The sequence below is a fragment of the Thalassophryne amazonica genome, chromosome 14, assembly GCF_902500255.1.
Source record: "Thalassophryne amazonica chromosome 14, fThaAma1.1, whole genome shotgun sequence".
NCBI classification, from domain to species: Eukaryota; Metazoa; Chordata; class Actinopteri; order Batrachoidiformes; family Batrachoididae; genus Thalassophryne; species Thalassophryne amazonica.
In genome coordinates, this window is record NC_047116.1 from 12,524,002 (window position 1) to 12,546,539 (window position 22,538).

At 41.1% G+C, this 22,538-nt stretch overlaps 2 long non-coding RNA genes across 2 annotated transcripts in view; one reads left to right on the forward strand and one right to left on the reverse strand.

Annotated features, from left to right (window-relative positions):
- The window catches only part of LOC117524205, a 283,790-nt gene that overhangs the window by 138,237 nt on the left and 123,015 nt on the right, over positions 1-22,538 (reverse strand). The window lies entirely within an intron of this gene.
- On the forward strand, positions 1,476-21,274 carry LOC117524206. The gene is made up of 3 exons (XR_004564738.1): positions 1,476-1,486; positions 6,488-6,499; positions 21,075-21,274. It is a non-coding gene; the product is annotated as an uncharacterized LOC117524206 (long non-coding RNA).

The window sequence follows — 22,538 nt, forward strand, 5'->3', positions numbered from 1 at the left end:
CCAAAATCACGAATCTATTCGATAGGCCTACACCTGAGAGAACAAGACAACAAAAAAATACTTGTGGAGCTAACAAAAAAAAAAAAAAAGTTTTTGCAACCAAGATGTATAATCTATTCTCTTCATCAATAATGCAGTTGTAGGTATCTGGCAACCTAATAAAAAAAAAAAAAAGGGATTTCCAATGATATATATGGTGTATTACGGTAAACGAAGCCTGTGATGTCATAACGCGTAAGTTCTCATGTAAGCCCTCACTCTGAAAAATTTAACACTGACAGCAAGCCAAGAACCCGTGCTTTCCAACAGTATGCTATATGTTGCATATATTACGGTAAAGTGCGTTCGGTGACTTTTGAAACGACGCAAAATTATGAAAAAGAGCGCAAACTGACAAAAAAGTACAGAGACAGACAGCAAACATAAATGTAGTAATTTCTGAGGAAAAGGCAGGATGTTAGTGTCATTTGTGAAGGTGTGTGTGGGTGTGCAGTTTATTGTAAGTGTGGCGCACAGCATTGTTCGCAAACCCTCCACCCCGCCCTTCTTGTTTTTCTGCACCGGAGCAGTGTTGCCAGATATGAAATATGAAACTATCGTACCAAAACCTCAAAATTATCGTATTTTGGGAGAAATGATCGTACACAAACAAAACGCATACAACGTAGCTATTTTAGTGTTTTGTGTTTTTTTTTTTAATTTCCAAAGAATTTTATGTCACATTTTTAAACAGTAATTATAGTAATGGGGAAACTAGAACGCACTACTAGAAAGATTTTTTTTTTCTGTGAAGGGACACAAACGTGTTAATTACCAGACTAGAAAGAGTCGAATTCAACCTCGAGGTCGCTGTCGTCATCCGATGCCATGGACACTTGTGCAGATTTTGTTGAACACAGAAAAAATGTTGACGCCTCCATAAGGAACTTGAACTTTTTTTTATTTTTCTTGTATATCTCTTTGCTCTTGTGTTTTGTTCGTTTGTTGTTGCATTTGTTGAAATAAAGTTTCAAAAAAAAAAAAGATGTTGGTTGGGGAATCTTCCTGTCACGGCACAGATTGGATGGAACTCATTACTTTGTATGAGAGGGGGCGGGCTTTCAAATGACGTTGTCCCGGGCGGCCAAACCTGTGTGTGTTGTGTCTTTGATGCCGCCTGAGTGCAACGCCTGCAAAATGATTCTTGGGTGTCAGAGAGAGATGCGTGTTTGGGCAACAACTGAAATTATCGTACATTTGGATTTTTTCCCATTATTGATCGTACATCGTACAGAGGGCAAACTATCGTACAAATACGATAATTATCGTACATCTGGCAACACTGCACCGGAGCCACCCATCCTCTGCGCTCCGGGACCTCCCACTTACAAATGAAGCACTGCCTGCCACGAGATGCGCTTTGTTTACGTCCATGTGAGAAGAACGTGAGCCAATGAAATTGCAACATGGGTAACCCTGTCACACTGGCACGTCGAAAACACAAAACGTGACGACTAAAATTATAGTATCGAGTTCGCAAAAAAATAGTGAATGATTTTGTTATATAAACAAAAATGCTAAATATTGGTAGTGACTATTTTGCCATCCCAAAATAATGGTTGTGACTTGTCCCTATGGTCCATATGCAAACCTACGCCCCTGCCCCTGCGTTCAGTGTCACATCCCCTTACTGAAGCACAAGCCAGATTTAAAAACAGTCTCTCTTCCACCCAACAGATTCCTGATTGGAGAGCGGAGGGCATGTGTAGCACTGAACCCAAACCCTCCACTATTCTGTCCCACATTAGTTCCACTTAGTTGGGTTTCAATGACCTATTCAATGTAAATGTAGTGAGCTGTAATCATGGCGCGGTGCAGCAGCTCGTTAATTGGCGATGACGTTCAGCGAGAGTGAAGTGACAAAGCAGAAAGAAAAGGGAAAACACTTAAAGCCGGGCAGGACTCGGCTGTTTGTGAAGGGTAATGATAGGAAAGCAAGTTATTTTTAAAGGAATAATTAGGCTAATATATAGACAAAAAGTAAACCAAGTCTTAGATCCTTTGGGGGTCATTCAATAAAAACAGTATCAAACTAGAAAAGAACTCTGTACATACCACTGACCCTCTTCTCTCAGTTCTAAAGATCCATTTTGGTATGTTGCTGGATACATCGCAGTATTCCATTCTTCCAATTTGTTTTTGAGTAATCTTGCTGACAAACCCTCAAGCAGACGTGAGTCCAAAAGAAAGTCCTTCAAAGAGCTCAAAATGTACATGTTTAATTGTGTCGCCTCAAGCCTTCTTATTCCTGTTGTTACAGTAATAATAATAATATGATTTAGACAATGAAGATGAAGAAGATGCCTGCATCCAAACACTTAGTACGTAATTAACATCTAATAGTACATACAGACTGCCCAACCACACCTATATTGAATACTAGAAGAAAGTCAGCAAGTAGTAGGGACATAATTTGGGTGTACTATGTAAGCTGATGCATGTGCGAATACTCATGTACAACCCCAATTCCAATGCAGTTGGGACGTTGTGTAAAATGTAAATAAAAAACAGAATACAATGATTTGCAAATCCTCTTCAACCTATATTCAATTGAATACACGACAAAGACAAGATATTTAATGTTCAAACTGATAACCTTTTTTGTTTTTGTGTAAATATTTGCTCATTTTGAAATGGATGCCTGCAACATGCTTCAAAAAAGTTGGGACGGGGCAACAAAAGACTGGGAAAGTTGATGAATGCTCAAAGAACACCTAATTGGAAACAGGTGAGTGTCACGATTGGGTATAAAGGAGCATCCCCAAAAGGCTTAGCCTTTCACAAGCAAAGATGAGGCAAGGATCACCACTTTGAACAACTGCGTGAAGAAATAGTCCAACAGTTTAAGAACAATGTTTCTCAACAATTTAGGGATTCCATCATCTACAGTCCATAATATAATCAGAAGATTAAGAGAAGAACTTTCTACATGTAAGCGGCAAGGCCAAAAACCATCACTGAATGCCCGTGACCTTCAATCCCTCAGGTGGCAGTGCATTAAAAACCGACATCACTGTCTAAAGGATCTTAATGCGTGGGCTCAGGAACACTTCAGAAAACCACTGTCAGTTAACACAGCTTGTCGCTACATCTACAAGTGCAAGTTAAAACTCTACCATGCAAAGTGAAAACCATACATCAACAACATCCAGAAACACTGCCGCCACATTTCAAATTGTTTTTGGAAATCATGGACGTCGTGTCCTCTGGACAAAAGAGGAAAAAGACCATCCAGATTGTTACCAGTGCAAAGTTCAAAAGCCAGCATCTGTGATGGTATGGGGGTGTGTTACTGCCCATGGCATGGACAACTTACACACCTGTGATGGCACCATCAATGCTGAAAGGTCCATCCAGGTTTTGGAGCAACACATGCTGTCATCCAAACAACGTCTTTTTCAGGGACGTCCCTGCTTATTTCAGCAAGACAATGCCAAGACACATTCTTCACGTGTTACAACAATGTGGCTTCGTAGTAAAAGAGTGCGGGTACTAGACTGGCCTGCCTGCAGTCCAGACCTGTCGCCCATTGAAACTGTGTGGCGCATTATGAAGCGCAAAATATGACAACAGAGACCCCGGACTGTTGAACAACTGAAGTCGTACATCAAGCAAGAATGGGAAAGAATTCCATCTACAAAGCTTCAACAGTTTGTGTCCTCAGTTCCCAAACGCTTATTGAGTGTTGTTAGAAGGAAAGGTGATGTAACACAGTGGTAAACATACCACTGTCCCAGCTTTTTTGAAACGTGTTGCAGGCATCCATTTCAAAATGAGCAAATATTTGCACAAAAACAATAAAGTTTATCAGTTTGAACATTAAATATCTTGTCTTTGTGGTGTATTCAATTGAATATAGGTTGAAGAGGATTTGCAAATCATTGTATTCTGTTTTTATTTACATTTTACACAACGTCCCAACTTCATTGGAATTGGGGTTGTACGACAAGAACAATATATTTTGCAGTGGCAAACTTTTTAATGGCTGCTGATGTATATTTTTACAATGTAACACACTCTTGGACGCTGCTACAGTTTTCATGAGGTTGAGCATATTTAATTTTTCCTGGAAAGTTGTTCTTTGGTTACCATGCTGCAGCTGCATCATGGGATAGCATAGTGTAGTTCATTTGTGCACTATGGAAATAGAAGGTCATCTGGGTACCATTTGACGACTACTAAATGCCTACTGAGCACTGGGGCACCCTACGGATTGTGCGTACTGCTTTTTGCCTTTGATATAGTGTGCATATTTGGATGTAACCACCTATGATGAAGAACAAGAAGATGATGAAGAATTTTAATTTGCAGACATTTAAGGTCTGTCTGAAAGGTCCGTTATTGGACACTAGTAAGTCTCTTTGGTTTCTCCCTTGTTTCACTTGTGCCAAATTAACATACAGATCTGCATCAGATCTGCTGAGGTGACCCCAGGGTTTGTGCCAGACGCCCTGTCTGATGCAATGCCACATGGAGAATGGGCCGGGGTGGCCTTTAACTGGGAACCTTTCCCACTGAAAACAAGTGCACTTAAAAGCTTGGCCACCATTTCTGCCTCCTGAAAATAGCTTATTCCTTGAATCAATAAGTAATGTCACCTTGATTGCAAATTATAGATTGTGTATACACACACCCATAAATACTATTGTTGCTTGAGGACTTTTGGCACATGATGTGGAGCTGTTTCTCGACCTTGTAGGCATCTTTTAAAGTGTTTGCACAGCACAGTCATTCCTCTGTGGTGGATGTAGTGATTTATACTAAAACATCAGGGTGTCTCCATGTGTGTCTGCAATACTGAGGTTTCTGGAGCAAGGTTTTCTCTTTGGAAAATTGGCAAACACTTTTGCATCTGTGTTGGTCTGCCCAAAACATCACCATGACCAGGACCACAGCCAGCCAGTGCAGGTCATACATTTGTCCTCGTTTACACTCATGACGACTTACGCTTCGACGTGCACATCAGATCAGGTCATAAAATCTCCCATGCTTTGAGTTTCTGCAGAAAGACACACGTTAATGATCTTTGTTTTGACGCAGGTTCATCAGTGATCAATCAGGCATGTGTTAAGCAGTGTGACTATTATCTTTCATCCCAATTTGGCAAAAAAGGTGCAGAGGGAAACCAGTGTTTTTGACAACAACCAACTTGACTCAGTCCATCCCACTCTGGGACAGCCTCTCATAATTCTGCTTCACCTAATGGCCTGAGGTGTTTGTGTGTCTTCTGTGTGCATACAGAACGTGCACAGCTGTGGTTTTTTTTCCTCTGGATTTCCACATGCATCCCCGTGCACACGTGTGGTGATACGTGTATCTGGAGGTCCATTGGGATGCTGTTTGATGGTGGATGGCACATGCCAAGTTCAACTCCGTGGACTACCTTTCTGTCTCACGTCAGCATCCTCTTGTAGGAGCTGGGAAACGGGGCTGTTCCCTCAGAGACAGACACCGATTACGTCTCAAGTTGAACTCCCTGTTACCATGCGGCAGCCATTGGAAACAGATGGTCTCCAAACAGCTTGTCATGTTTACTGCTGCTGCCATAAAAGACAAGAGTCCAACAACACACTCCCTCTGAGCCCCTCGGGATCGCACAGGGGCCTGCAAACAGCTGCCTGGTGTTTGGGTGTGTGTGTGTGTGGGGGGGGCACTAGCTGTGCACACTCACACCTTTATTTGACATACCTTAACATGCACCCGCATACCTCTATTACCTGAAGTCCAGAGATCAAAGTAATTCACAGAGCCACATCCTGGCACGCCAAGAAAAATGACCAAGCGTGCGCTCCAAGTGTCCTCCGCCAACCCGTCCGGACACGCTTTATCTACTTCAATTAAACCACCGTGCCATTTGAATATCTGATGACACCTTGCAACCTGCTCTGTGGGCTCTGAATATAATAGTGTCCCCACGGAGCCTGGGAGAAATTGTCCATGTCACAGTTAATGAAGGAAATTTGCATTGTTATCTCAATTAAGGGCAGAGGAATAATGAAGCTCACTTCTGAATTAGTTAATTGACAAAAACTTGTACAAATGTGTTGGCATGGCCCATAGGTATGGCCCACAGCTAATGTATATTCTTCAGGGTTAGCGGGGTTACGTCAGTCGGAGGGGGGTGGACAGTAATGAGGCAGGTGCTACCGGACACTTCTCCTCAGGAGTCTAGAGGCAGATCTGACCTCCCAAGTCCTGATCCTCCGTCTCCTCTCCCTCGCTTCCTCTTGATTTGCGTTTCCTGTGCTCCCCTTCTTTTGTCTGAATGACACAGAGCAGAAGCAGACTGCAGATTGGTGTTAAAAGCATAGGTATGAGGGGGTTTTTGGGGCTCCATCACCCACTCCCTGGATTCTGGGCACAGACTGGAGGAGAAATGTAGGTGCAGCAGACTGCACAGGAAAAAAAAAGTAGTCAGGTGGAAGAGTTGTGCATGTTGACGTAACAGGATAATGTTCAAGTCGTGCTTCTCATCGATTTGCCGCAACATGTTAATTGGAAGCTTTGACAGAGTTGTAATCTTGTGTGTAAAGACTGTTTAAGTGGCTGCTTGTCTGGTGCCATGAAAGGCAGCAACAAGTGCTTTTCTGCTCCGAGGCCTCCAATGGTCAATGAATTATTTATAACAGCCGGGACACGAGTTGATGGCAGCGTAGAGGAGCGGGGGTGGCACAGACACGCAGGAGCACAAAGTGATATCTGAAGGAGGTCAGTGTGCCAGTAAGCCACAGGCAAAGCAGGCGACTCACAGGCAAAAGGCTCTCTGGGACGGTGCGGAGAATAGGATTCAATGCCATTTTCTGCTTGTGATGTCACAGGTCACATGCAGGGTGGTGCCACGCACTGCCTAAGGTCACAGTACACTGGGCTGTGTAAACAAGCCATCTCAACTCATCTTTCCTCTGTTTTTCATCATTTTCTCCGCTAATACACCATGCCAGAGACTTGATGTGCAGTTCACTGTCACAACAGACGTGCACAGAAGGATAATGAGCTTCTACAGGATTCCAGTGGATACAGAGTGCTGGCTTTTGCCCCACAATCCCACAGTAGCGTACGCAAAAGTTAATGACTAACATTCATCCTAATGACTAACATTTCATTACTGAAGCCACAACGGGACCACGGATTAAAAAAAAAAAAAAGAGCAAGTTGGCTGAATTTTCCTCCACAATTTCACAGCAGTGTACACAAAATTCAGTAAAGTTAATGACCAACATTATCACTAAGGGCAGGGTTAGAAATAATAAACGCATCATGAAAATGTTACTCATTTCATTATGGAAGCCACGACATGACCATGAAAAAAAAAAGTGAGGCTGAGTTTTCCTCAACAATCCTACAGAGGCGTACACAAAATTCAGTAAAGTTAATGACCAACATTATCACTAAGGGCAGGGTTAGAAATAATTAAAAAAAAAAAATGCGTCATGAAAATGTTACTCGTTTCATTATGGAAGCCATGACAGGACCACGGAAAAAAAAAAAAAGACAGTTGGCTGAGTTTTCCTCAACAATCTTACAGAAACGTACATAAAATTCAATAAAGTTAATGACCAATATTATCACTAAGGGCAGGGTTAGAAATAGTTAAAAAAATGCGTCATGAAAATGTTACTCATTTCATTACTGAAGCCACGATAAAAACGTGACAGTTGGCTGAGTTTTTCTCAACAATCCTACAGAAGTGTACACAAAATTCAATATAGTTAATGAACAACATTATCACAAAGAGTACGGTTAGAAATAATAACAATAATAATAATAATAATAATAATAATAATAATAATAATAATGAAAAACGCATCATGAAATGTTACTCATTTCATTATGGAAGCCACAACAAAAATGTGAGAGTTGGCTGAGTTTTCCTCAACAATCCTACAGAAGCGCACACAAAACTCAATAAAGTTAATGAACAACATTATCACTAAGGGTAGGGTTAAAAATAGTAAAAAAAAAAAAAGAAAAAAAAAAAAGGTGTCACGAAAATGTTACTCATTTCATTACGGAAGCCATGACAGGACCACGGAACAGCAACCAGAATCAAAAGTTAGGAACATAAAAGATGAGTTTCAGGATTTAAGCTGTGCATTCAGGATCAAAGATGAGTGAACAAGATGGCCAATTAGCAAATTTGGTCAACATTCAGTGCCATAATCAAAGAAGAGCAAATATTGGGTTCAGGATCAAAGGCAGGTAGTCACGATCAAAGATGAGTGATCAAAATGGCCAGTGAGCAAATATGATCAAAGTTCAGCAACAAAGATGAATTATGATTAAAATGGCAAATTTGATCAAAGATCAGGTTCAGGAATAAAGGTGCACAAATCAGGATCAAAGATGAGTGGTCTGGATGGCAAATCAACAATTAGGATCGACGGTTGGGATTATAATTCAAGATGAGTGATAAGCAAATAATGGTGCATTTGATGCTAGATCATGATTAAAGGCATGCAGTCAGGATCAAAGATGAGTGAGCAAGGTGGCAAATCAGCAATTGAGATCTAAGGTGAGCAACATAATTAAAGATGGGTGATGGTAAAGAATGGCACATTGATTAAGATCAGGTTCATGAATAAAATGTGCAGTCAGGATCAAAGACATCAAATTAGCAATTAGGATCAAAGGTCAGGATCATAATCAAGATCAGTGATTATCAAAGAATGGCACATTTGATGAAATATCTGGATTAAAGGAGTCCAATCAGGATCAAAGATGAGTGATCAGGATGGAAAAGCAGCCAACTGGGATTAAAAGGTCAGGAACAAAGTTGGGTGATTATCAAAGAATGTCAACTATTGAAAGATCAGGTTCAGGATTAAAGTTCAGTGATCAGAATGACAAGTCAGCAATTAGAATCAAAGGTCAGGATCATAGTCAAAGCTGAGTGATGACAAAGAGATTAGAAGACTGTCAGATTCAGAATCTAAAGTTTGCCTTCAGAATCAGAAATAAGCAAACGGGATCAAAGGCAAGTTTTCATTTTTCATGGTTGCCTGTCCACAGGTGTACTTTGGTCAGCTCCGCTTCTTCTTAGCCTTCATAATGGAATGCAGTTGGTGTAAACATCTAAATATCTCCTTACTGGATGACTGAGAACCTTGAAATTAAATAGGAATGTGGAATCTATAAAATGTCATCAGCATCACGATTCTGCTCATTTCAATCCCCACGTCCTGTGGAAGCAGACAGGAAACCAAAACACTTCAAAGAAGAGGTTACGGATAAGACATGGAGGATAGCAAGGGATGGGTTGGAGGGGGGGGGGCAACAAAGACTGAGGTTCAATGAGGGTTAAGTCCCAAACAAAACACAGCGAAAGTGGATGTCAGTAATAGAGGCTTCATTAAAAGGTCAAAGGCTGGCTGGGTCGCTCAGACGGCTTCTCCCCACCTCCGAATCGTCTCCCTCATTCCCTGCAACACGGCGGTCGCTTCCCAGCAGCCTCTCTGCTCTGATGCAAGATGGCATCTTCAAACACGCACTTTACATTCAAAGGTCAGCTGGGGGATGGCGTGGCACCGCCAAAGAGGAGGCGCTCATGCAACAAAAACAAAGACACCAAGATACATTCTGTCTGTGCGTGTACATACTGTGCACGCAAACAAGCGACAACAAGGCACCCAAAGGAAATACCAAAGAGAACAAACCTCGTCTCCAAAAGGTTAGTCAGCTCCCAAAATCTGCAAGAGCATCTTTAAATGCCAAGTTTACAGGCAGACAGAGTTACAGTTCCATCACTCCACATTTAACAACAACAATAAAGTAATATAACACAATGCTAAAATACCCTCAGCCATATGAGAGCGTTGTGTGGTTATAATTTGCAGTTATTTAATTAATTATTAAGATCCTCTTGTCTTACATAGAATATGTAGATGTACAAATCAAATCATCATTTGTTCATGTGTGCAAATCAAGGCATAATTGTAGATCACCCTCTGTGCATTTGCAGTTATTAATGAGACAAATGTAACTCCACAGGACGTTAGCTTTGAGTTAGCAAAAATTAGCATGCAAGCTAACGCCCGCACAATGTCTTGTAAATGACTCTAGAGGTGTTATCAGGTTACAAAAACAGCGTTTTAACTTTACAAGTGTTTATTTCTTGCTAGCTTTTACATTATATACCAGAAATGAAGCTGTTAGCTAGTAGCTACATCAGGAAGTGAAGTTGCCATGCTAACCTCTACAAAATGTCTTGTAATTAAGTTCAGAGGTGTTATTAGGTTCCAAAAACAGTTTTAGAAGTGTTATTTCTCACTAGCTTTTGCATAATATATGAAAAACATGTCTATAAACACACAAACAAAGCGGTTTTAAAGAAACAACAAGTGACATCACGGTGCAGTCCTACTGCGACTGGTTGTCACCCACTTCACTCAAACACAAAATGGATCACACTGAAACAGAATGTGACTTTAAACCTCTTTAAATACATCAAGGTTAGCCATCTTTGAATCTGACCAATGTCTGTGTCCTAAGAATGTTCCCTGTGAATTTCAAGAGACTGGCAATAAAAGGACTGGACTTCCAATGAGCACAGACGGACGGACGGACGAAAAGCCTTCACAATACCTGACGGCCATATTTGATGGCCTCGGGGAAAAATGAGAACATCATGGTTTCTGCAGCAATAAATAACAAGCTGCAAAAACAAACCATCTTTAGATCATTTAAGAACACAACTGCACCACCGTCTTTACCCACTTAATGAAGTTTTAATGGACTTTTATAATGACATGTATGAAACAGACGCAGCAACGCTGTTGACGTCTACACCGGCTGTAATTATGCGCACACACTCACTCGCCATGTGTGGTTAAATGTGCTAAAGTGTGTTGTTTTTAGTGATAACTGCGTAGTCTTCTGACACGCAGCCGCAGCGAATGGCTGCTTGATTAATTCTGATCCACTTAATTAGAAAGCTGACTATTTCCCACATGAATACTGATAAGACGGGAATGGCTGTCATTGACTGTATTGACTGATGGTCATTAAGACAGAGGAACATTTTGCCTGAGAAAAGCAAACAGACATCACATCTAGTATGTTTGGTTTAGCTGATGTAAGCTGGGTTTAATATTAAGACCCTGTTACGCACCTTCGGGGAAAACAATGTACAGATCAACACAAATAATGCAAATTTTTCACAAAGGATTTCTTTATATGGATGTGCAAATCTAACAATAAGACTTATCTGGATACACAGGCTACAATACGATTCAGAGATGATTTATTATGGAACAATTTGCATTAAACAAATCACCATCCAGTACAGTTGTATTGGATGGCATCATGGTAAATTAAAAAAAAGACAGAAATGACATACCTTTAAATTCATATTCCATGAAGACCAGAGACCACCTTCAGGTTTTTACTACTGTGCTGCAGCATACTGGTGCTTCCGCTATTCGCCTTTGTTCACCACCGGGGGCAGCACCTGATACAGTAGCAGAAAGTGCAGCGTTGAAGAAGCCTAGAACAAGAAGCAAACTGTTTGCCATGTGCCAAATTCATCTGCATTTTTTACGTTTGAACTCCTCAGTTTTCTCTTTGCATTTGGTGCATTTTGCATCATCTCTTCTGCACCACTGGCATTTTTACTCCAGGAGCCGAACAAGGGGTAAAACAGGGTCATTTCGGAACCCTCAAGGGTCTAGCACTGATCTTTAAACATGGAGATGTAGCAGCAGCATGAATTCGATTTATTTATACAGTGCCAAATCACAAAATAAAACATCCTAGGAAGAAACTCAAGCAGACCAGACTCAGTGAGGTGGCCAACTGCTTTGGTCATATAAACAATCATAAAACAAACAAACAAAAAAAAGGAGAACCAGAATGGTTAAACATACAGAGGGAGAAATGTTGCATGTAAGCAACCCCACATATATGCAATCCAGTGGTCACAATGGCAGATTGCTTAAATATACAAGCAAGAAAAAAAAAAAAAAACAAACACACCCAAATGGGGGAAAGTGGTTCCTCAGAGGATCAGATGGAGGGCTGATAGATGGACAGTTGGATTGATGAAGCACCAAACTGCATCAGCAGTGCCCAAGTACTGGTTACTGGTAGTTCACGTCTTCCTCACGTCTTGACCTTGGACAGAGACAAAGGCAGAAATCAATCACTACACTGAAAAAAAGAGAACAGTTTGAACCAACTAAATGAATTGTTTCAATTAGTAACATCTAAATTAAGCTGTTTGAACTTAAGTTGTAAATTAGCACTGATCTAACTTATGAACTTAAGTTCAAACAACTAACTTTACCAACTGAAACAACTTTTTAAGTTGGTTATTTTTTCAGTGTAGAATGAACATTTCACAGTAACACCATCTTACAGCAGTAACAGAGACAAATGTGGTAACATGTTGCTGGTAGTATCATCCTAAGTGTGACTGGAAAAAGGGGGACTATTTCTCAAAGCAGTGACCAGTGTTCAAAAGACTCCTGCTGTAAAAATGTCTTTTTTTTTTTTTGGCTTTCCAATAATGGCCTAATTTCTGGCCAAGAATTCCCACAAAGTTGTTTTGAATGAATCAAGTAAGTAAACATTAAAACCAAATAAAGTAAACAAACACAAAAGCATAAACACTGGGAGGTGAAGAGCTTCAGTTCCAATCCCCCTCAGACTATTTATAAGTTGCTAAAAGTGTGTGTGTGTGTGTGTGTGTGTGTGTGGTGTGTGTGTGTGTGTGTGTTGTGTGTGTGTGTGTGTGTGTGTGTGTGTGTGTGTGTGTGTGGTGTGTGTGTGTGTGTGTGTGTGTGTGTGTGTGTGTCATTTTTGTCAAGAGCATTGAGCATCTGCATCAGGTGTGAAAACTGCTTTATATTAAAAAAATAAAAAAACCCAGCCCATTTACCATCTAAACAGAAATCTGAAGTCATCTCATGAGATCAATGTGCAAATATGAAGTAAAATGTAACAGACAAACTTTGAAATAGCAGTTTAATGGAGATGAGGTGAAGACAAAAATCCAAAGCAGGCTGACTGGAAACAGTCAGAAAAGTCAACAAGGTCACAGGAATCATCCAGTACATCATTCACTGACCCTCTGATTCAATTTTGTTCCATTTTCTCAAACACTTTAAAAAAGTAAATGGTATGCTGGAGAAGGAGAGAAGAACGTGTGTGTTCAGTCTTTAACCGATGTTTAGTGTGTGTTAAAATATTACAAGTTGAAAGCATTTCAAGAAAACTGAAAAATAAAATGTGAAAGGAAGAATGTTTAAGGAACATGAAGCCACACACTGTGACATAACGTGTGCAGCTGGAACAGTACACAGCCAAAAATTGTGCAGTAACAATTCCAAGACAGATATAAGACCAACCATTCTCACAGATGGTTTGACTGCATCAACTATTTTGTATAAACTTAATCAAATCAAATCAATTTTATTTATATAGCGCCAAATCACAACAAACAGTCGCCCCCAAGGGGCTTTATATTGTAAGGCAAAAGCCATACAATAATTACAGAAAAAACCCCAAACTGTCAAACGACCCCCTGTGAGCAAGCAAATGGTTGACAGTGGGAAGGAAAACTCCCTTTTAACAGAAGAAACCTCCAGCAGAACCAGGCTCAGGAGGGGCAGTCTTCTGCTGGGACTGGTTGGGGCTGAGGGAGAGAACCAGGAAAAAGACATGCTGTGGAGGGGAGCAGAGATCAATCACTAATGATTAAATGCAGAGTGGTGCATACAGAGCAAAAAGAGGAAGAAACACTCAGTGCATCATGGGAACCCCCAGCAGTCTAAGTCTATAGCAGCATAACTAAGGGATGGTTCAGGGTCACCTGATCCAGCCCTAACTATAAGCTTTAGCAAAAAGGAAAGTTTTAAGCCTAATCATAAAAGTAGAGAGGGTGTCTGTCTCCCTGATCTGAATTGGGAGGTGGTCCACAGGAGAGGAGCCTGAAAGCTGAACGCTCTGCCTCCATTCTACTCTTACAAACCCTACAAGTAAGCCTGCAGTCTGAGAGCGAAGCGCTCTATTGGAGTGATATGGTACTATGACGTCCCTAAGATAAGATGGGACCTGATTATTCAAAACCCTTATAAGTAAGAGAAGAATTTAAATTCTATTCTAGAATTAACAGGAAGCCAATGAAGATGAGGCCATATGGGTGAGATATGCTCTCTCCTTCTAGTCCCTGTCAGTACTCTAGCTGCAGCATTTTGAATTAACGAAGGCTTTTCAGGGAACTTTTAGGAAACCTGATAATAATGACTTACAATAGTCCAGCCTACAGGAAATAATGCATGAATTAGTTTTTCAGCATCGCTCTGAGACAAGACCTTCTTAATTTTAGAGATATTGCGCAATGCAAAAAAGCAGTCCTACATATTTGTTTAATATGTGCATTGAAGGGACATATCCTGATCAAAATGACTCCAAGATTTCTCACAGTATTACTAGAGGTCAGGGGTAATGCCCATCCAGAGTAAGGATCTGGTTAGACACCAGTTTTCTAAGATTTGTGGGGCCAAGTACAATAACTTCAGTTTTATCTGAGTTTAAAAGCAGGAAATTAGAGGTCATCCATGTCTTTATGTCTGTAATACATTCCTGCAGTTTAGCTAATTGGTGTGTGTGTCCTCTGGCTTCATGGATAGATAAAGCTGGGTATCATCTGCGTAACATGAAAATTTAAACAATGCTTTCTAATAATACTGCCTAAGGGAAGCTGTATAAAGTGAATAAAATCTGGTCCTAGCACAGAACCTTGTGGAAACTCCATAATTAACCTAAGTCCGTGAAGAAGACTCCCCATTTACATGAACAAATTGTAATCTATAGATAATATGATTCAAACCACTGCAGCGCAGTGGCTTTAATACCTATGGGCATGCTCTAATCTCTGTAATAAAATTTTATGGTCAACAGTATCAAAGCTGCACTGAGGTCTAACAGGATGAGCACAGAGAGGAGTCCATTGTCTGAGGCCATAAGAAGACCATTTGTAACCTTCACTAATGCTGTTTCTGTACTATGATGAATTCTGAAACCTGACTGAAACCTCTTCAAATAGACCATTCCTCTGCAGATGATCAATTAGCTGTTTTAAACTACCCTTTCAGAATTATGAAGAGAAAAGGAAGGTTGGAGATTGGACTATAATTAGCTAAGATAGCTGGGTCAAGTGATGGCTTTTTTAAGTAATGGTTTAATTACTGCCACCTTAAAAGCCTGTGGTACATAGCCAACTAATAAAGATAGATTGATCATATTTAAGATCGAAGCATTAATTAACGGGTAGGGCTTCCTTGAACAGCCTAGTAGGAATGGGGGTCTAATAGACATGTTGATAGTTTGGAGGAAGTGACTAATGAAAGTAACCTCAGACAGACAATCGGAGAGAAAGAGTCTAACCACAATATCAGCATTACTGAAAGCAGTCAAACATAAAGATATGTCTTTGGGATGGTTATGAATATTTTTTTCTCTAATAGTTAAATTTTATTTGCAAAGAAAGTCATGAAGTCATTACTAGTTAAAGGTAAAGGAATACTTGGCTGAATAGAGCTCTGATCTCTTTGTCAGCCTGGCTACAGTGCTGAAAAGAAACTGGGGCTGTTCTTATTTTCTTCAATTAGTGATGAATAGTAAGATGGTCCTAGCTTTATGGAGGGCTTTTTTTATAGAGCAACAGACTTTTTCCAGGCTAAATGAAGATCTTCTAAATTAGCGAGACACCATTTCCTCTCCAGCTACGGGTTATCTGCTTTAAGCTGCGCGTTTGTGAGTTATACCACGGGAGTCAGGCACTTCTGATTTAAGGCTCTCTTTTTCAGAGGAGCTACAGCATCCAAAGTTGTGCTCAATGAGGATGTAAAACTACTGATGAGATAATCTATCTCACTCACAGAGTTTAGGTAGCTACTCTGCACTGTGTTGGTATATGGAATTGAAGAAATAAGTATGTTCACATGTGCATTCATAAGCTTTCAGAAAACAGGCAATTAGATGAAATGAACGCAGAGTGCAGACAGTCAGTTCCATCTATATGTTATTATTTAATCTTGCCCATAAAAAAACTTTTAAAAGCTTGCAAAGCATCAGCATCTTTTGACAGGTTAATGCAGGTAAAATGATCATTATTGCAGCAATGCGTGCTGCTTTGGTCAGTGTATTTCTGCTTTACAGCCTTTGTCATGTCTTTAAGCTGCACTTCAATTGGACTTTACCATTTTTATAACTAGCCTTAATGATCTCTAGAGGCTTTGCCTCTGGGGTCTAGATGAGTTGGAGAAGATCTTATGGAATCATGAGGGTTGTCCAGAACAAAGGGTCCCAGCCTTCATTGTCATGGTGCTTCCGTGGTTGTATATATATTTAGTGGCTAAAGGTTGACAGGATAGTAGAGAAGCTTGAATCTTCGACTGGACTGGGTTGCTTGACGTGAGGACGTTTCGCTTCAAATCGCAGAAGCTTCCTCAGCTAAAATTCTTGCTCTGGTAGTCTGACTTCTGTCTGACCCTTGGAAGTCAGACTACCAGAGCAAGAATTTTAGATGAGGAAGCTTCTGCGATTTGAAGCGAAACGTCCTCACGTCAAGCAACCCAGTCCAGTCGAAGATTCAAGCTTCTCCAGGCCCGCGCCAGAAAAAAAATATTAAAGGGGCGATGAGTTTATCACAGGGGCAGGGTCACCCCCCCCCCCCAAAAAAGTGCGCACTGGAGGGTACCTGCCTCTGAGTGTGCGTAATGAATTGGGTGCGCTCCTAGAAAGCTCGTGTATTTAGGCTACACCGTTGTAAGACACTGACTGACTGAGTAAAGAGTGATGACAGTATTTTTTTAATTATTATTTGAACGTATAGATCCTCGGTCAAGTGATCTCCTGCATACCACAAAACCAAACCAACAACTGATCTGAGAAATGACACGAGACAGTAGATTAACCCCACATACAGCCCTCCATCACAAGCGCAAACACAGCGCAATTGGACATGACAATCACACAACGGGTCAAAGATAAACCTTTCATGTAGATATACAGTGGTCCCTCGTTTATCGCGGGAGTTACGTTCTAAAAATAGCCTGCAATAAGCGAAATCTGCGAAGTGGTCAGCATTTTTTTTACAATTATTATAGACATTTTAAGGCTGTAGAACCCCCCACACACACTTTAACTTTTCTCAAACAGGCATTAACATTTTCACTTTTCTCTCTCTCGTGTGTAAACACTCTCAAAGTTCAAACCTTAGTAGAAAAAAAGATTAACCTGTTTTCAGGCCCAAACATTTGTTTGAGAAATAAAAATAGAACATTTTCCTATAAATAATTATGATGGCTTTTAGAACTAACAAATTAATTTTAACGATCAACCTACGAGGTTGGACACATAAGAAATTATTAATAGTGACTGACCAGTATTTCACAGTTCCTTTGATCGCGACTTTTCGTCCTGGCGCCACGCCACTGTCACGCCTTTTTCCACTCACACCTTGCTGCAGGTGTCTTTTTCCGAGTGAAGAACACAGTTATGGGTAGTTGTTGGTGCTCTTTTTTCTTCTGGGCGAGAAGATTCTTATAAACAAACATGCAGAACACAATGCGCGCACTCTCCCTTTGCAGTGCCGCAACAGGTGTCCCGTCATCTCGACAGAACACCGGCCTGCTTGATGAGGACACAGAGCACAATGCGCCCTTAAAAAAAATAAAAAAATAAAAAAGCATGCAAAATTGGACTAAAAAATCCGCGAAACTGCGCGAGGCGCTATATTTTCCAGCATTTCTTTTTCTGGTTGATGATAGGTTGATGACATGAGGGGGCGTCGCCTTCAAACGCCCCCTCATGGTGCCGGGTCTGAGCTTCTCTACTATGGAAACCACTGGACAACTGAGAGCCTCACAGAAACGTGACGACAGGATGTCTGACACCAGGTCTCTCTGAAAAATCCATGGATCCTGCTGCAATGAGGGTCAAATGACTCGGGGAGGCTCAGCTGACGTTCCCCCGCAGTGCATGTCGTACATCTACTCATGATCCAGCATGCAGGTGTCTCAGTGCTGAAGACCTCAAAATTTGGGCAAGGCCAAGGAGACACTACACACCTGGCTGCAACAAATAAATGTACCTCATCCTCACCTCCAGAAAGCAGCCGAAAGGAAACCAATTTCTTTTTGCTCAATTCTGGAAGTTCTGCCAAATGTCAACCTCTTTGTAACTAGATTGATAGCTAGATAGATAATGAAATCTGAACTTTAGTTGTCGTGCACCTCCCACATGGATACCAACCCAGCCTCACAGCAGTTCGAGGGACTGGGTTAGACAAGTACATTAATCTACAGGTTTGTGACAAGGGTACGAAAATAGAGCATTTTCGTGACGCACGGAAAAAACCTGACACTGGGCTGCAGATACACAACACACCACGTGCACGCTGTGTTCCTCATGATAACGTGAACACAGCTCAAGTTTTTCAGTTTTGAGGAGACAAATTTCCGTACACTCAGATATAATCACGCTGCACAATTCTAGTTTCATAATCAAGACTTTTGTCAAACGACCAAACGTATGCAGGTCATTTTATACCGCTGACCGTTTTCAATCATGCTCGCTTTACAGCCGTGCACGGAGACGTACACAGACCTTTTCAGCAATGTGAAGTAAGATATCACTCCAAGTCAGACTGAAACAGAAGCAGAGTGAGGAGAAGATGGACAGGCCAATGGTGCCAGTATGTGAGGAATGTATGAGAGGAGGTGTGGATGGATGTCAGGAGGAATACCGGGGGGGCACTCTCTCCCCCTGTGGAGATCTCTCCAGTGGAGTAGACAATGATAGTATGGACCCCTGATCTCCAGCCCCACCAACAATCTCTACATGTCCAACTCCTGCTGATTACCAGCGACTCTGCTAAACAATGCCTTAATTCTCCATGCTCGCTCTCTCTCGCTCTCTCCCCCCCCCCCCCCCCCATCTCCCTCTCTCACAAATAGCCATTTTCATTCTTGCACATATTAGTAAAAGTAGACAGCTCCATGAGCAACTGGAGACGTATATATTGCTTTTTAAGGTCCTTAATTATACCGATATGGGCTCCGCCCCCCTGCAAAGTAGAAAAGGATTAAGACTGTGCAAAGAAAGAATGACTGACAGGTCTTTTAAAGTCTGTTTTCCAAGATTTAGTAGATCAGCCAATTCATCATTGTAATTTATAGTCTGTCGGCTCCAGTATAGGCGCCCAAATGCATACGTACGCCCTAAGTGAATTGGTTACAGCCTACTGTCTCCTACACACATCTCACACAAATCCCTTAGCCAATATTGAAAAACCGTGATTATACATAATTCTGATATATTGCTTTGGTTTATTAAGAAAAAATGCAGAAACCAGAAATATGATCCATTTCTGCGTTGCTCCCTTCGCCGGTTTGGCAGCTCCCACTCGCTTCTACAAAACCCATTAAATGTGAACTTTCATTTGACAAACAGACAAAACTTCAGGGAGGTCGCATTTGGCATCAGGTTCCTGCATCATAACTTTTTAATTTGTCAAATTGAGGTCACATATCAATTTGAATGGAGAAGGGGAGCGGTGTGGTGGGGGGGGGGCAGAGCATTCCCAACCGAGAGAAGTTGTTTACATTGTTCAACATTTATCGTGCTTCCCACATGTTCTTTGAAGCCAACTTACTTATGACACAAATAAGATGCAACAATGAAGCATCAGGAGCCAGATGGACTTTAAACGGCATCGTTCTTCACCAAACTCCAGTCAAAGTCACGCTGATTCTCCTGCAGCCCTCCACTGTTTTTAACGTTTGAGTACACTTGTGTCAGATAATTCAGGATGCCAGCGTATGGTGAATTTGCAGTCACTGAAATGTCTAGTCTGGTTTGGAATCAAAATATTCCACCATGTTTGTAATATTTTTCTCCTGTGATTAACATGCTGGGGTAGTCCAGGCCAGGCAGGCGAATTTAATCACAGCTTCCACGTTGGCTCCGAGCCAGGCTGGTGCTGGGACTCGACTTCCCACAGACAGAGGGATGAGCCTAGGACAAGATGTGGGGCCCTGGATGGACCGACAACACTGGCACTGTGGCAAGAGACACCCAACAAACGTAATCTCGCTCTGCATACAAACACCCATATGTGTGGACACCGTGTTCGTATGAAGAGTTTAGAAAGTCTGACTCATAAAAGTCAAGGTTAATAAATACCTCGCAGCATAACATTCTGAAAACTGCAAACTTTCAGTCTTTGAACATGCAGAACATGAATTCCAAATTACAAACAATTGTGGCAATTATGTAACAAAAATGTGTATATGGGCTTCAAATTGTTTTAGCATGTATGTAATTAGTTGTATTGTAGAAGGATTTTAGTCCAAGAGCAAAACAAAATTAGTCAAATGAGGAAATTTTTGCAGAATGAGCTGAAATTTTCAAGATTGGCTCAGAAAAATGTGTAGAATCACATCCTACAAGTCCCAGAGATGTGACTACAAGGTCTGTTAGAAAAGTATCGGACCTTTTTATTTTTAGCAAAATCCTGATGGATTTGAATCACGTGTGCTTGCATGAGCCAACCTTGAACCTTCGTACGCATGTGTGAACTTTTTCACACCTGTCGATTGCATCATTTCCTGGTAAGCAGCCTTTGTGTGGGACATGTGTAGTGCGCTCAGCAGATTTTCATTTCAATGAAAAAGACGGAACGACTGGAGCAGCGCCACATCAAATTTTGCCAGAAACTGGGCAACAGCCAGGTGGAAACCATTCGGATGATTCAGACGGCTTTCAGTGACTTTTCAGTCGTGTGACTATCCGAGAAATTGTGGAAGAGGTGGGCATGTCACAGCATGTGCTGTGAGACTTCAACATGGAGGCGCTTTTGCTCCACCGTCAGCAGTAGCATGAATTTCACAGCCACTCTTTCATGGCCAAATCTTCTGTCACAGTGGAATGTACCGAAAAAGTACTGATGTCCACCTCTTCCGCAATTTCTCAGACAGTCACACGACGGTCCCACATCACCACAGCGTTCACTTTGGAAATGATCTGGTCAGACTGCCTTTTTTTTAGCAATCCTGTGAATCACTAAACTAGTATTTAGTTGTATAACCATGATTTTCATGATCTCTTCACATTTGCAAGGCATTAATTTTGTTGGTTTGGAACCAAGATTTTGCTCGTTTACTAGTGTGCTTGGGGTCATTGTCTTGTTGAAACACCCATTTCAAGGGCATGTCCTCTTTAGCATAAGGCAACATGACCTCTTCAAGTATTTTGACATATCCAAACTGATCCATGATACCTGGTATGCGATATATAGGCCCAACACCATAGTAGGAGAAACATGCCCATATCATGATGCTTGCACCACCAAGCTTCACTGTCTTCACTGTGAACTGTGGCTTGAATTCAGAGTTTGGTGGTCGTCTCACAAACTGTCTGCAGCCCTTGGACCCAAAAAGAACAATTTTACTCTCATCAGTCCACAAAATATTCCTCCATTTCTCTTTAGGCTAGTTGATGTGTTCTTTGGCAAATTGTAACCTCTTCTGCACATGTCTTTTATTTAACAGAGGGACTTTGCGGGGGATTCTTGCAAATAAATTAGCTTCACACAGGCGTCTTGTAACTGGCACAGCACTTACAGGTAACTCGAGACTGTCTTTGATTATCCTGGAGCTGATCAATGGGTGAGCCTTTGCCATTCTGGTTATTCTTCTATCCATTTTGATGGTTGCTTTCCATTTTCTTCCACGCCCATCCATCCATCCATTTTCTTCCGCTTTATCCAGACTCGGGTCACAGGGGCAGTAGCTCAAGCAAAGCCGCCCAGACCTTCCTTTTTTTTTTTTACTAATAGCCCAATTTCATAGCCTTAAGAGTGTGCATATCATGAATGCTTGGTCTTGTTCAATATGTGTAAATCTAAATCTGCTGGTACCTTGTTTAACATATAACAGTAAGAAATATACTGAAAACCTGGATTAATCTTTTTAGTCACATAGCACTACTATTATTCTGAACACTACTGTAAATCAAAGATGACATACAAGATGTCAAAAAATGGCCAATTTTTAAAAAATAAAATAGCATACATCTTTACTTCTGGAAAGGTTAGAAACTTGATTTAAGAATCTAAATGTTTCAGGGTGTAATGAACTCTTTACTATCATTATCTGCACTGAATTTGTTTGCATAATTTCAAGGTGAAGAGTGAGTGAAAATCTGTTATGTGGGCTATGTTATAGAAATTTATCCTCCATGGTCATGTTTCTGACATGTCAAAGGGCAAGTTCATTAAACAGAAAATGTGGCCATTTGGATTCAAATATGGACAGCGTCAAATGAGTTTGACATTTCTAAATGGAAACATGCCAAAACATTTAAATCAGGTCTCTGCTCTGGATTTATGTAAAACCATAAATACAGTGTGCATGACTGTAATGATGGTGGGGGCAAAAACAGATTTTGGCCACATAGTTAAGGAATCAAATTTGTGACCCTCATTGACAAGGCTG